Raw genomic sequence first — 13,590 nt, forward strand, 5'->3', positions numbered from 1 at the left:
AGAGATACTGTCTATTTGAGTTGTCAAAGCTTTGGGTCTTCTCTCTGAAGGAATTCCTTGTGGTGAACATGGTCATATACTTTCTTTCAGATATTAAGACTCCAGAAAGATGTCTTCTCAAGAGCAGCAGTGCAAGCAGCAGTGCAAGCTACCTCCAGTGTGCCCAACTAAGTGCCCTGATCCTTGCTCACCTAAAAAGGGTACAGACCCTTGCCCACCTATAAAGTGCACTGAGAAATGCACTCCTGTGCCACCTCCCCAGCAATGCCAGCAGAAGTGCCCACCCAAGGGCAAGTAACAGCTTCAGGTTTTATCTGCCTGTGGAAAGGATAAGGACAATCAGCTCATCTAGTTCCACAGCTCCACCTTCATCTTCTCTTCAAAGCCTATCATGGATACAGAAGAAGCTTTCCACCCCTCAGCCTGCAGTGTGCGTATGGGGATTCCTGACGGTCAGAGGTTTCCTATCTGAGTCTGCTATGCTGCTTGCCTCTGGGAGGTATCCGAAAAAGCATCCCAGAGCCTCAGAGGGAAGAGCAGTGTCTCTCCTCCTGAGCGGCTTCTGAGGATTCTCTCAGTGTCTGCTGTGTGTGTCTGTCACCTGGGCAGTGGTTTCTGCCAGATGAGCAATTGTTACTTATCCTCCATTTCTTGAATAAAATACACTTCTTTTTTGTGACGGTAAAAGTATTTTCTTTCTTTGAAAACCTGCTTTTAGCAATATCATATCATAATTTTGGTTGATTTCTATCCTTCTTCGATCCAAATTTCAGGCTCTCACAACCAGTGTTATGTGACTTTTGAGTTATATCGATGATTATTTGTATATAATTTCAAATCCAGGTGATTTCCTTAATTATTGCTTGATTGATTTGAGGAACAAATTAGTTAACTCCTCAGAAGTTCAATCCCTTTACTAAAATGTGGGGAAAATCACCTTTACAGTGCCAACTTGATTAGGCATAAAATTTACATGAATGTGTGTCATTCAGTTGCCACGATGCCGGGCACATAATTGGCACTTTGTAAGGTGGCCAATTATCATTGTCTCTGTCATCATCACTGTCACCACCATCACCGCCACCACCATGTTTGCTGTAGCAGGAAAGAGGCTCAGACATACCTAGTACAGCACAAAAGGAGATTCTTAAACTATATTACACTTTCATATTCTGTGTTCCTTTTCTTTTCCAACTTAACCGTATTTATAACGTCATGTGACATATTAAATGCTTTGGGAAATTATTGGGATACTCTGCATAAAATTATAGTAGTTCTGTATTCATGGGTAGTACAAATAAAGGGAAGTTTCAAGGGTCCTTACCAGGCAAAGTGCTGCCTGCTCTCCATGTGCACAACACGTTCTTCTTACTGCAAAACTCAACAGCTCAGTGTCTTATTATATTTTTTCACGTCTGAATTACTTTCTTGACTGATTTGACCCCACTTGTGAGGTACACTGGGGTTTGCAATGTTTATCTAGATTTACAAAATGACTGTTGCTATGCAGCTTGTTTTCTAAGTGCATGGCTTACAGGTCCAGTAAGCCGTGAAAAGGGATGTGTTCTTTAAGCATATCTCTTCTTGTGGTCCTAGAAGTAAAGGAGTCCAAGATGCCAGAACTGCAGGAAAAAAAAGATGTCCAGATTACTGCCCAACGCTTATCAGACTATTACCTGAGTGAGAAATCAACACTGATATGTGGGAGTTGTCTCTCCTGTAGCTAGTGTTATTTGACTTGACACAGAAATTAGTCTTTGAGGTGGGACGCTTCTGTACCAAATCTTAAAATTACGGCATTGGCTTAGAGTCTGGAGGTGGTTGGCAAGGAGTCTGATATTGGAAGCCAGAAATGTGGTGATACATTTTATTCAATGGCAAAATGTTTGCAGTAATGGTTGTCCATGGTATTCCGAGATGCAGACCAAATATTGGTCACTTGTTGATTTGACCAGGGTATTTCAATAAATGTATGTTGAGAAAAAAATTTCTGGCTGGCAGGTCAGAAAAAAAAAAAAAACGGAAAGAAAGAAATACAGACCAGATATTCAAAACCTTGTTGAATTAGGAAACTCAACACTTGTAATCGCTAAAGGGTAAGATATGAGATTAGAGGTGGTTTTGAACTTGAAGTCCAATTTCAGTTGACTGTAACAACAGAGAAAAGAGACAGAAGTTGTAGTCTATCCACCTGTGTGTCAGGGGGCCTCATGGTAGTTAAATTATGTTCAGGGATCAAGGCAGAAATTTAATCAGGCCAGAAAATTACTTCCAGAAAAGGACCTGAGTGAGGTCCGTGGGACACAGAAATGATTGGAAGAATGAATTATGTCGGGTGTCTAATAAGTTTTTGAGGGAACTGACAACTAAATAAAGTATGTGCCAAAACAAAAAAGAGTGATTTTTGCAAGAATTGTAACGACTTTCCAGCCCTCCTTTCCCCACTACCTACATCAGATGTGGTCAGTATAGGTGACGAGAAGGGATTATCCACTGTGAGGTGGATACAAGGCCCGCAGAGAAGAGTTGTTAAGGGAAGCTCTCTCAGAGAATAGTATCAGAGCCTAAGAGAGGCAAGGAGGAGAAGGAACACAAAGATTCTCAAACTTTGTTACTGTTTCTTAGGATGGTTCTTCTTTCATCTTTTCCATCTGGTATTTCTGAGGTATAATTAACAAATTAAATTGGATATATTTACGGTGCATAATGGGATGACTAGACATATGTGTACTTTGTGCAGTGATTATCACCATCGGTCAATTAACACATTAATCACTTCAACATTAACCATTTAAATATGTGTATGTCTGTGTATTTGTGTGTGTGTGTGTGTGTGTGTGTGTGTGTGTGTGTGATGAGAATGCTTAAGGTCTATTTTCTGAGCAAGTTTCAACTACACAGCCGAGTGTTATTAACTAGACTCACCATGATATTCCATAGACTCCGAGAGCTTCTTCATCGTATGATGCAGGCTTGTACCCACTGCCCAACATCTCCTCTTTTGCCGAACCCCTCAGCCCCTGCTGACCACCATTCTAGTCTCTGTTTCTGTGACATCTATGAGTTTGGAAACACATTCCTAAATAAACAATGGCTCGAAGAAGAAATAACAAAGAAATAGAAAATACTTTGGGATGAATGAAAAGGCAAATAAAGCATAGAAGACCTTCAGGGGTAAATGTAATGCAGCGCATAGAGAGCAACTTATGGCTGGGAGCATCTATGTTGCAAAAGATAAAAGATCTCAGACCAGTAACCTGAAAGATATGTATGCATGTCTGTGGGTTTATGAAAATAGAAGACTCCTAACCGTAAATAGAGCAAAATATAAGCCGTGATTTTTCTTGGCAGTTTATTAGATGTGTTCATTTTTGAACAACTTTATGTTTTCCCAATTATATATTATATACTGTAATTTCATTTTTGTAGCCATTTATTATAATATTTAAATACTTTATAGTAGTGAAGATGTGGCTGAGCTTGAGGGAAAGGTTAGGTCCTGCTCTTCTGGCACATGCTTATCTGGTGACGCTTCTCAAGTCTCAAGTGTCTCCTCTTTCTCTTCGTCTCCTCTTCATTCTCCTCTTTTTCCTCCTTTGCCATTATAAAATGACATTCCTAAGAAGCTTCCTGATTAATTGCCCAAGACACGTTACTAGGCCAGTTCTTCCTTCAGACTGCAGGTAGAATTATGTAAGATATGAAAGGATTATTACTAAATGCGTGGGCAACATATCACAGTACCAACTTGGACAGTTATGTTGTATATATGGGGCAGTGAAGGTAATAGGGCAGGTTGAGGGTTCTGGAGGGTTGAAAACGAAGACCGAGAATAAACAGCGAAAACCTTTTCGTATTACTGTCTTCAAAGCCATAAAACATGTCTGGAAAGAGCAGAAGAAAGCAAGTATATCAGATGAGCCCTAAGTCCATATTTCATCTAGATTTCAGACCTTAGTGCTCTGATCTTCTCTCCACTCCCAACCCCACTCTCAATCACTTATATGTGATGCTGTGAGTCTTAAATAGTATCTTATATCTATTTTTGGTTTCACACAATTGAAATCTGATATTTACTTATGGAATACAAGGGATTTCTTTCCTGATAAAGGAATTTTAAGCACACGACGGCACTCTAGGGAAGTGTTCATGTCAGGTGAGAGGGACATCCTGATCCCAAGAAATGTGTGTTCCCACATTCCACAGTAATATAAAGTGAGAGTTGCAACTTTATTTCTAAAGCAGACAGGGCTTTTCACCAGCCATGGCCCATCACGAGAAGCTTCAGTGCCCAAGGGGCCAGCAGAGAAAAGACTAGTGTTCAGGTCCAGGAGAGAAGAGAGGAACTGTAGAAGAACTGTTGACAGCTGAATCTCTGAAAAGGTAGAAATAAGATATTTGGAGAACATGCTAGGGCACTGGTTCCTGAACTTCAGTTATTTTCTAAAAGTTCATTATATTTGTCATAATTTCACATCAGAGGTGTCATGTAACAGTAGTATTTTTTACTTTAACTTCACTATATAATAACTTTGAAATGTTTTAATTTAATTGACCATACGTAATCTTGTACATGATAAGCCAGATGAAATATTCAAATTAAATATTGCAATGTATAAATATATATGTATATATATATATATATATACACATAGAGAAATATGTTACAGAAAGTGAGAGACAGTGTGAGAGAGAGAGAAAGAGAGAGAGAGAGAGATTGAGAGAGACAGAGAGATTATAAAGTTTGGCAAACTCAAAATCTGCAGAGCTGAAAGCCTGCTGGAAGCCCATCCAACAGGGTAATCGTCTTTTACCTCGGTGACGATGAGCCTTGTTCTATTGAGGCGGTCAGTGTATCGGAAGAGGAATTCCCACCTTATAGAAGGCAACCACCTTTACTCAGGCCACTGAGTTAAATAATACTCTCTTGCAGAAGCATCCTTACAGAAACACCCAGAATAATGTTTGACCAGATAACCGGGGACCATATGCCAGGGAAGCTGACCCATAAATTAACCAGCAAACCTTCCTTTCAGCACACTGACAAATTCTATGAAGAAAGTAGAGCAGGAAATAGGCTTATCTGACATATATTCCACAGTGAGCAAAATGGAAAATGTAAAATGTAGGTTAAAATTTTAACAAAATTATTATTAATCATTAAGAAGTTGTATATGAATGGCAATGAACTTCAGTGACTGCATTTTTAATAAAGGGATATCAACTTTCTCTGGAATTTACCCCTAGATTTGATGTGAAACAAAACATGTATTTAAATAATTCATAAATATTAAATACATATAAACTTAGTGACTTGAATGGCATTGCATATTAGATAGGGTTTTCCAAAAATTTCAAAGGGACAGGAAGCCAGAATATTTAAACACTCCTCTGAGCTTTCTTCAAAAGTTGAAGAAATCCAAAGAGGTCCTTTGGGAGAAGTTAGGTAAGAGCAGGTGATATGTCATGTTTGGGAGGTATGAGTAAAAGGCTTGGTTTGTACTGTAAGTCTAGGTTCTGATCTGCCAGCTGATTGGAATTATGGTAGGTGAAGCTACGCTCCTAGTGAATTCCTTGTGGCCGGAAGTGAAACAGATTTACAAAGTTCATAGGAATTATGAACATCTGCTGGATGTTCTTAATTTGAAGGAGCAAAGCAGTGAAAGGGGGTCCCTAGAGGTCACCACTTTACTAAACGTATTTAAGTATCACGGTGGGAAGTCATCGGAGATGATCTGCAACCTTCCCTCTGTCCATTTTAGAAGAGGAGAAGAGACACTTCACTTAGCAAGCCATGGATCAAGAGGAAATGCATTATAAGAGGGGCTTGAGATAAAGAGAATGGTGTCACCAGGTAGCCAGGCCTTTCTCAAACCAGTATGTACAATAAAATGGCCACCAGTTCAAGTGCAACTAGGCAGGCAGTTTTAGAAGTCAAGGAAGGTGAAAGATAGAAAAGGGTCATCTTGCCCAATCAAGAAACGGAACGTTTGTCTGCAAGTTAGAGAAGCTTCAAAATCCTCCCACTGCCATAAACCGCTGAAACGGAGAGCTAAGGCAGGGACTCTGTGAGTCATGAGAACATAATCTAGTGAGGAGATCCTGGCGCAGGACATTTCCTGTTTTCAGAGTCCCTGCCAAGCCAGTTATGGATGGATTTGCATTTGGTTGGGAAATGACTGAGCCAGGCCAGTTTTGGTAGCTCCGCTTCCCCCTGGGTGGGGCAGCAAACCCCAATAAAAAGGGCCTCTGCTGCACGACAGCTATCCTCCTGCTACTCGAGTTCCGATTGACTTTGGAGAACCTGGTGAGTATGATTCTTCAGTTCAACTTTGTACTCGGGCCCCCGAATGTTGAGTTTGTGCTGGACACCGCAAATTTGATGGGTCCAAAGTTATGATCAAGGGTATAATGTTACTTAGTGGATGGGAACTTGGAATCTGGGCACAATGTTATATTGTATTTACTAGATTTCTGATACCTAGTTTGAATTCCTCTATTGAAAAAGAAATTAAAAGGAAATTTTGACATGAAGGGAGAAAGAGTAAAGTATTTACCTTTTTCTGTGCCTTTCTCTTGGACCTCTGCTGTGATGTCAGAGGCATTAATCTTAGAAGGTGTAATGCCCTTACACTCATCCTGATTGCCCTTTGCTTTGTACATAAGTAATGCTGTCGGGACCTCATGAGAAAAAATGGTGATAGAAATTGCTTGTGAGCTTGCCCAGGATTTTAGAACTTGTGATGGCCTTTTTTGAAGATGACATTTTCATTTAAAAAAAAAGAAGAAAGAAACCAAAAGAGAAAAGACTGCTTGTTTCTTTTAAAAACAGATAGTTTCTTTGGAAATGTTGTATGAGAAAAGAGAAGGTTGTCTCTGGGCTGATGAATAGATTTGCTAAAGAACGAGAGAAAAGTCAGAAATTCATTAAAAGGTATTAAAGAGATTAAAACCCATACTTAGAGATTGGAGAGATACTGTCTATTTGAGTTGTCAAAGCTTTGGGTCTTCTCTCTGAAGGAATTCCTTGTGGTGAACATGGTCATATACTTTCTTTCAGATATTAAGACTCCAGAAAGATGTCTTCTCAAGAGCAGCAGTGCAAGCAGCAGTGCAAGCTACCTCCAGTGTGCCCAACTAAGTGCCCTGATCCTTGCTCACCTAAAAAGGGTACAGACCCTTGCCCACCTATAAAGTGCACTGAGAAATGCACTCCTGTGCCACCTCCCCAGCAATGCCAGCAGAAGTGCCCACCCAAGGGCAAGTAACAGCTTCAGGTTTTATCTGCCTGTGGAAAGGATAAGGACAATCAGCTCATCTAGTTCCACAGCTCCACCTTCATCTTCTCTTCAAAGCCTATCATGGATACAGAAGAAGCTTTCCACCCCTCAGCCTGCAGTGTGCGTATGGGGATTCCTGACGGTCAGAGGTTTCCTATCTGAGTCTGCTATGCTGCTTGCCTCTGGGAGGTATCCGAAAAAGCATCCCAGAGCCTCAGAGGGAAGAGCAGTGTCTCTCCTCCTGAGCGACTTCTGAGGATTCTCTCAGTGTCTGCTGTGTGTGTCTGTCACCTGGGCAGTGGTTTCTGCCAGATGAGCAATTGTTACTTATCCTCCATTTCTTGAATAAAATACACTTCTTTTTTGTGACGGTAAAAGTATTTTCTTTCTTTGAAAACCTGCTTTTAGCAATATCATATCATAATTTTGGTTGATTTCTATCCTTCTTCGATCCAAATTTCAGGCTCTCACAACCAGTGTTATGTGACTTTTGAGTTATATCGATGATTATTTGTATATAATTTCAAATCCAGGTGATTTCCTTAATTATTGCTTGATTGATTTGAGGAACAAATTAGTTAACTCCTCAGAAGTTCAATCCCTTTACTAAAATGTGGGGAAAATCACCTTTACAGTGCCAACTTGATTAGGCATAAAATTTACATGAATGTGTGTCATTCAGTTGCCACGATGCCGGGCACATAATTGGCACTTTGTAAGGTGGCCAATTATCATTGTCTCCGTCATCATCACTGTCACCACCATCACCGCCACCACCATGTTTGCTGTAGCAGGAAAGAGGCTCAGACATACCTAGTACAGCACAAAAGGAGATTCTTAAACTATATTACACTTTCATATTCTGTGTTCCTTTTCTTTTCCAACTTAACCGTATTTATAACGTCATGTGACATATTAAATGCTTTGGGAAATTATTGGGATACTCTGCATAAAATTATAGTAGTTCTGTATTCATGGGTAGCACAAATAAAGGGAAGTTTCAAGGGTCCTTACCAGGCAAAGTGCTGCCTGCTCTCCATGTGCACAACACATTCTTCTTACTGCAAAACTCAACAACTCAGTGTCTTATTATATTTTTTCACGTCTGAATTACTTTCTTGACTGATTTGACCCCACTTGTGAGGTACACTGGGGTTTGCAATGTTTATCTAGATTTACAAAATGACTGTTGCTATGCAGCTTGTTTTCTAAGTGCATGGCTTACAGGTCCAGTAAGCCGTGAAAAGGGATGTGTTCTTTAAGCATATCTCTTCTTGTGGTCCTAGAAGTAAAGGAGTCCAAGATGCCAGAACTGCAGGAAAAAAAAGATGTCCAGATTACTGCCCAACGCTTATCAGACTATTACCTGAGTGAGAAATCAACACTGATATGTGGGAGTTGTCTCTCCTGTAGCTAGTGTTATTTGACTTGACACAGAAATTAGTCTTTGAGGTGGGACGCTTCTGTACCAAATCTTAAAATTACGGCATTGGCTTAGAGTCTGGAGGTGGTTGGCAAGGAGTCTGATATTGGAAGCCAGAAATGTGGTGATACATTTTATTCAATGGCAAAATGTTTGCAGTAATGGTTGTCCATGGTATTCCGAGATGCAGACCAAATATTGGTCACTTGTTGATTTGACCAGGGTATTTCAATAAATGTATGTTGAGAAAAAAATTTCTGGCTGGCAGGTCAGAAAAAAAAAAAAAAAAACGGAAAGAAAGAAATACAGACCAGATATTCAAAACCTTGTTGAATTAGGAAACTCAACACTTGTAATCGCTAAAGGGTAAGATATGAGATTTGAGGTGGTTTTGAACTTGAAGTCCAATTTCAGTTGACTGTAACAACAGAGAAAAGAGACAGAAGTTGTAGTCTATCCACCTGTGTGTCAGGGGGCCTCATGGTAGTTAAATTATGTTCAGGGATCAAGGCAGAAATTTAATCAGGCCAGAAAATTACTTCCAGAAAAGGACCTGAGTGAGGTCCGTGGGACACAGAAATGATTGGAAGAATGAATTATGTCGGGTGTCTAATAAGTTTTTGAGGGAACTGACAACTAAATAAAGTATGTGCCAAAACAAAAAAGAGTGATTTTTGCAAGAATTGTAACGACTTTCCAGCCCTCCTTTCCCCACTACCTACATCAGATGTGGTCAGTATAGGTGACGAGAAGGGATTATCCACTGTGAGGTGGATACAAGACCCGCAGAGAAGAGTTGTTAAGGGAAGCTCTCTCAGAGAATAGTATCAGAGCCTAAGAGAGGCAAGGAGGAGAAGGAACACAAAGATTCTCAAACTTTGTTACTGTTTCTTAGGATGGTTCTTCTTTCATCTTTTCCATCTGGTATTTCTGAGGTATAATTAACAAATTAAATTGGACATATTTACGGTGCATAATGGGATGACTAGACATATGTGTACTTTGTGCAGTGATTATCACCATCGGTCAATTAACACATTAATCACTTCAACATTAACCATTTAAATATGTGTATGTCTGTGTATTTGTGTGTGTGTGTGTGTGTGTGTGTGTGTGTGTGTGTGATGAGAATGCTTAAGGTCTATTTTCTGAGCAAGTTTCAACTACACAGCCGAGTGTTATTAACTAGACTCACCATGATATTCCATAGACTCCGAGAGCTTCTTCATCGTATGATGCAGGCTTGTACCCACTGCCCAACATCTCCTCTTTTGCCGAACCCCTCAGCCCCTGCTGACCACCATTCTAGTCTCTGTTTCTGTGACATCTATGAGTTTGGAAACACATTCCTAAATAAACAATGGCTCGAAGAAGAAATAACAAAGAAATAGAAAATACTTTGGGATGAATGAAAAGGCAAATAAAGCATAGAAGACCTTCAGGGGTAAATGTAATGCAGCGCATAGAGAGCAACTTATGGCTGGGAGCATCTATGTTGCAAAAGATAAAAGATCTCAGACCAGTAACCTGAAAGATATGTATGCATGTCTGTGGGTTTATGAAAATAGAAGACTCCTAACCCTAAATAGAGCAAAATATAAGCCGTGATTTTTCTTGGCAGTTTATTAGATGTGTTCATTTTTGAACAACTTTATGTTTTCCCAATTATATATTATATACTGTAATTTCATTTTTGTAGCCATTTATTATAATATTTAAATACTTTATAGTAGTGAAGATGTGGCTGAGCTTGAGGGAAAGGTTAGGTCCTGCTCTTCTGGCACATGCTTATCTGGTGACGCTTCTCAAGTCTCAAGTGTCTCCTCTTTCTCTTCGTCTCCTCTTCATTCTCCTCTTTTTCCTCCTTTGCCATTATAAAATGACATTCCTAAGAAGCTTCCTGATTAATTGCCCAAGACACGTTACTAGGCCAGTTCTTCCTTCAGACTGCAGGTAGAATTATGTAAGATATGAAAGGATTATTACTAAATGCGTGGGCAACATATCACAGTACCAACTTGGACAGTTATGTTGTATATATGGGGCAGTGAAGGTAATATGGCAGGTTGAGGGTTCTGGAGGGTTGAAAACGAAGACCGAGAATAAACAGCGAAAACCTTTTCATATTACTGTCTTCAAAGCCATAAAACATGTCTGGAAAGAGCAGAAGAAAGCAAGTATATCAGATGAGCCCTAAGTCCATATTTCATCTAGATTTCAGACCTTAGTGCTCTGATCTTCTCTCCACTCCCAACCCCACTCTCAATCACTTATATGTGATGCTGTGAGTCTTAAATAGTATCTTATATCTATTTTTGGTTTCACACAATTGAAATCTGATATTTACTTATGGAATACAAGGGATTTCTTTCCTGATAAAGGAATTTTAAGCACACGACGGCACTCTAGGGAAGTGTTCATGTCAGGTGAGAGGGACATCCTGATCCCAAGAAATGTGTGTTCCCACATTCCACAGTAATATAAAGTGAGAGTTGCAACTTTATTTCTAAAGCAGACAGGGCTTTTCACCAGCCATGGCCCATCACGAGAAGCTTCAGTGCCCAAGGGGCCAGCAGAGAAAAGACTAGTGTTCAGGTCCAGGAGAGAAGAGGGGAACTGTAGAAGAACTGTTGACAGCTGAATCTCTGAAAAGGTAGAAATAAGATATTTGGAGAACATGCTAGGGCACTGGTTCCTGAACTTCAGTTATTTTCTAAAAGTTCATTATATTTGTCATAATTTCACATCAGAGGTGTCATGTAACAGTAGTATTTTTTACTTTAACTTCACTTTATAATAACTTTGAAATGTTTTAATTTAATTGACCATACGTAATCTTGTACATGATAAGCCAGATGAAATATTCAAATTAAATATTGCAATGTATAAATATATATGTATAAATATATATGTATATATATATATATATATATACACATAGAGAAATATGTTACAGAAAGTGAGAGACAGTGTGAGAGAGAGAGAAAGAGAGAGAGAGAGAGATTGAGAGAGACAGAGAGATTATAAAGTTTGGCAAACTCAAAATCTGCAGAGCTGAAAGCCTGCTGGAAGCCCATCCAACAGGGTAATCGTCTTTTACCTCGGTGACGATGAGCCTTGTTCTATTGAGGCGGTCAGTGTATCGGAAGAGGAATTCCCACCTTATAGAAGGCAACCACCTTTACTCAGGCCACTGAGTTAAATAATACTCTCTTGCAGAAGCATCCTTACAGAAACACCCAGAATAATGTTTGACCAGATAACCGGGGACCATATGCCAGGGAAGCTGACCCATAAATTAACCAGCAAACCTTCCTTTCAGCACACTGACAAATTCTATGAAGAAAGTAGAGCAGGAAATAGGCTTATCTGACATATATTCCACAGTGAGCAAAATGGAAAATGTAAAATGTAGGTTAAAATTATAACAAAATTATTATTAATCATTAAGAAGTTGTATATGAATGGCAATGAACTTCAGTGACTGCATTTTTAATAAAGGGATATCAACTTTCTCTGGAATTTACCCCTAGATTTGATGTGAAACAAAACATGTATTTAAATAATTCATAAATATTAAATACATATAAACTTAGTGACTTGAATGGCATTGCATATTAGATAGGGTTTTCCAAAAATTTCAAAGGGACAGGAAGCCAGAATATTTAAACACTCCTCTGAGCTTTCTTCAAAAGTTGAAGAAATCCAAAGAGGTCCTTTGGGAGAAGTTAGGTAAGAGCAGGTGATATGTCATGTTTGGGAGGTATGAGTAAAAGGCTTGGTTTGTACTGTAAGTCTAGGTTCTGATCTGCCAGCTGATTGGAATTATGGTAGGTGAAGCTACGCTCCTAGTGAATTCCTTGTGGCCGGAAGTGAAACAGATTTACAAAGTTCATAGGAATTATGAACATCTGCTGGATGTTCTTAATTTGAAGGAGCAAAGCAGTGAAAGGGGGTCCCTAGAGGTCACCACTTTACTAAACGTATTTAAGTATCACGGTGGGAAGTCATCGGAGATGATCTGCAACCTTCCCTCTGTCCATTTTAGAAGAGGAGAAGAGACACTTCACTTAGCAAGCCATGGATCAAGAGGAAATGCATTATAAGAGGGGCTTGAGATAAAGAGAATGGTGTCACCAGGTAGCCAGGCCTTTCTCAAACCAGTATGTACAATAAAATGGCCACCAGTTCAAGTGCAACTGGGCAGGCAGTTTTAGAAGTCAAGGAAGGTGAAAGATAGAAAAGGGTCATCTTGCCCAATCAAGAAACGGAACGTTTGTCTGCAAGTTAGAGAAGCTTCAAAATCCTCCCACTGCCATAAACCGCTGAAACGGAGAGCTAAGGCAGGGACTCTGTGAGTCATGAGAACATAATCTAGTGAGGAGATCCTGGCGCAGGACATTTCCTGTTTTCAGAGTCCCTGCCAAGCCAGTTATGGATGGATTTGCATTTGGTTGGGAAATGACTGAGCCAGGCCAGTTTTGGTAGCTCCGCTTCCCCCTGGGTGGGGCAGCAAACCCCAATAAAAAGGGCCTCTGCTGCACGACAGCTATCCTCCTGCTACTCGAGTTCCGATTGACTTTGGAGAACCTGGTGAGTATGATTCTTCAGTTCAACTTTGTACTCGGGCCCCCTAATGTTGAGTTTGTGCTGGACACCGCAAATTTGATGGGTCCAAAGTTATGATCAAGGGTATAATGTTACTTAGTGGATGGGAACTTGGAATCTGGGCACAATGTTATATTGTATTTACTAGATTTCTGATACCTAGTTTGAATTCCTCTATTGAAAAAGAAATTAAAAGGAAATTTTGACATGAAGGGAGAAAGAGTAAAGTATTTACCTTTTTCTGTGCCTTTCTCTTGGACCTCTGCTGTGATGTCAGAG

General features: G+C 39.8%; 1 long non-coding RNA gene across 1 annotated transcript in view; it reads left to right on the forward strand.

The window, feature by feature from the left end:
- Positions 1-13,590, forward strand: part of LOC115802448 (uncharacterized) — a 50,338-nt gene that overhangs the window by 14,748 nt on the left and 22,000 nt on the right. Inside the window, exons 4-5 of the long non-coding RNA XR_004022922.2 lie at positions 91-6,307; positions 7,061-13,296. This is a non-coding gene — a long non-coding RNA (uncharacterized LOC115802448). The remainder of the gene's footprint in view (positions 1-90; positions 6,308-7,060; positions 13,297-13,590) is intronic.

This window comes from Delphinapterus leucas, chromosome 1, assembly GCF_059928025.1.
Source record: "Delphinapterus leucas isolate spDelLeu-1000000601 "Yukka" chromosome 1, BTC_Dleu_Yukka2, whole genome shotgun sequence".
Taxonomy (NCBI): Eukaryota; Metazoa; Chordata; class Mammalia; order Artiodactyla; family Monodontidae; genus Delphinapterus; species Delphinapterus leucas.